Raw genomic sequence first — 2,837 nt, forward strand, 5'->3', positions numbered from 1 at the left:
AACTAGGCTTAGATGGTTCGGGCACGTGGGGAGGAGAAACCTGGACGCACTAGTAAGGAGGTGTGAACGACTGGCCTTGACGGGTATGAGAAGAGGTAGAGGGCGACCTAAGAAATATTGAGAAGAGGTGATCAGACAGGACATGATGCGGACGCAGATTTCCGAGGACATGGCCCTTGACAGGAAGTTATGGAGGTCAAGCATTACAGTTATAGGTTAGGAGATAAGAAGCTAGTATGTTAGTGTTTTGTTTTAAGCTGCTAGTGGCTCCAGTTATGTTCTTAATACTTCATTAAGGTCGTAAGTTAGGTTGTAGTATGTTTAGTGGCCCTTTGTGTACATATTATTCCTTGCGTTTGTAGTACTGTGCCTTTGTTACTGCTTAGTGTTACTATTTTGCTCTCTATTTTCTGATTATTGTGTCGCTGGTGTTATCTTTCTGGATTCCGTTGTTGTTACTGATACACTATCTCTTTCCTTCTTGTGTCGATGGTCTACCGGAAACAGCCTCTCTACTCCTCCGAAGTAGGGGTAAGATCTGCGTACACACTACTCTCCCCGAACCCCACTTGTGGGATCTCACTGGGTTGTTGTTGTTGTTGATATTTTTCCGCCTTAGATTTGAGTCCATAAGAACTATTCCCCCTCCTCCCCCCAATCCATAAATAAGAATGATGAAGTGTGGTATACATTCTAACATTGAAAACAATCTCAAGCATTCTTACCCTAGATAGTGATATGGACATACCGTGTATAGTTAATTAAGATTACGTCGTTAATTTGTCAAATAAATGTTCTTGAGTCAAGCGCTCACTTGAATATTTTGGCACCATTTTGGTGTATAACTAATGAAATAATATAGAAAATCGGTATTGAAGTGAGTGGTCACTTCAAAAGTGGTTAAGTCATCAAATGGCAGTACTCTCCTTCGAGGCATACATTATTCTCAACACTGTCATGACATGAACCTCAGACAAAAAGATATAGACCAGCCTTCATATACTATTTTTAAGAAGGGGAAAAAAGGACCAACCCATAATTAATGGTCATTGACCATTTCGTAAAGACATATAAATGATGCGTGTGGTCATATTGATGCATAACTCATGCTATCTTCAGAGTCATTTGAATAACAATCAAATTCTGCTTTGTTATCAGTGAGCAGATCCTATACAAAAAATCAAGACGCATCCGACCCCTGAAAAAATCACCGCTTTGTCAATTTTGACATCATGATAGTAATTCAAGGCCGCTCCTGTCATAATCAAAAGAAGAGTTCCAAATGAAACAAACTATGGTACTACGAATTACCTTTCACACAGGACAACTGTGACTTAGCTATTTCAAAAAAGTTTATAAACCTGTGAAGTTGAGTCTACTAACATCATAAAGATCAATCAGAACAAAGTACAACACAGTCTAATTTCTATCCATTCTCAAAGAGACTTTACATTAGCATGCAATGGAGGCAAGCAAATGCCTAAAAATTGAGCTTCGGCGAAATACAAACAGGCAGCCAACTTAGTATACATGTTTAAGGAAAAGGAAATCAAGAATCTTCTCTTGACTACATTTCCTGCTTTACAACTTACAACCAAACTAAATATTGACTAATAACTATAGTACTCCCAGTTGAATATGATGCAACAAAAAGAGTATACAACACAGATATTGAGCAATATATTGTGAGAAGCTGAAGGTTCTGCAGAGAAAAAGTATTAAGCAAGCAGAACTCAATATTGAGCACGAATTGAGTAAAATCCCGAGCTTTAACGGAAAACAGTAATTCAGTTATAATTTTAAAAATCAAATAAAGTTAAACCTATTTATGGTCTAACTTTATGCAAAGGAAAAAAGGAAATATTATATAGCACAATATCGGATTATACTTTCCTTTTCTCTTTTCGATACCATGGAATCAAAGGCCAGGATCACAAAATTTCCTCGACCTCAAAAAGGCTTACAAGAATTTTTTAAGATCGAAGTTTCTCAAACTTAGTGTCTAAATTCAAAGCTTTTCCCCAATCAAACTATTACGGTTTATGCGAAACAAATTTGCCATCGGTCATAAAAAGGAAAACAAATATGTATTTCGTGAAACCAGCATACAGTGTAAAGTGTAACCCTGGGTTAACAAACGCTTTGTTCCTCAGAGAAAGCAGCGGCAAAAACTAATCAAAATACCCAAAAAAGGACCTCTTTAAACCGGCAAACGTTGCAACCCTCGATTAGTTTTTTTACTTTGAGATTTTAGAAATCCAACTCTTTGAATTTTGCTGGAAAATAAAGTAAAAGGATAAAGCAAAATCTGAATCGGCAATCCCCAACGCGGGTAACTACAAATTACCATGACATCCATTTCTGAAGAGCAGAAATTATGCTTCACTCGATTTGCCACTTCTCATACAGTAGATAGGTGCACTTTTACCACACGGAATAATTAAAAAATGTGTCACCACCCAACTGATTCATTCAAGAATTTTCTCAAACACATAAAGAACAAAGTCTTAGAGTGCAGTAAAAGATGAAACAGAGAAATACAAGATGAGAAGAAGATAGCTGACAGGAAAACAAAGATCCGGATGGGAAAATTCACCAAAGTGTAAAGATAAGAATAGGAAAGTGAGGACAGAGAAGGTGAAACCGGAAATTTGCAGACGGTAAAGCTTTTCTGATATAACTCGGGTGTTAACATTTTGATCAGTGAACCTCCATCTGCCAGGTTTCTGAAAGACCTGTGTGCCTGGTACCGATAAGAACAAGAAGAGTGAGATGAGAGAAGTTAAAGTCCCTCTTATAAGATAGTAGAATATATATAGAATAGAAAATGAAACATA

General features: G+C 37.2%; 1 long non-coding RNA gene across 1 annotated transcript; it reads right to left on the reverse strand.

The window, feature by feature from the left end:
- Positions 1 to 854: 854 nt before the first annotated feature.
- Positions 855 to 2,837, reverse strand: LOC142177591 (uncharacterized). The gene is made up of 2 exons (XR_012706130.1): positions 2,348 to 2,837; positions 855 to 1,255 (listed from the first exon to the last, which is right to left on the reverse strand). It is a non-coding gene; the product is annotated as an uncharacterized LOC142177591 (long non-coding RNA).

Source organism: Nicotiana tabacum, chromosome 23 (genome assembly GCF_000715075.1).
Source record: "Nicotiana tabacum cultivar K326 chromosome 23, ASM71507v2, whole genome shotgun sequence".
NCBI classification, from domain to species: Eukaryota; Viridiplantae; Streptophyta; class Magnoliopsida; order Solanales; family Solanaceae; genus Nicotiana; species Nicotiana tabacum.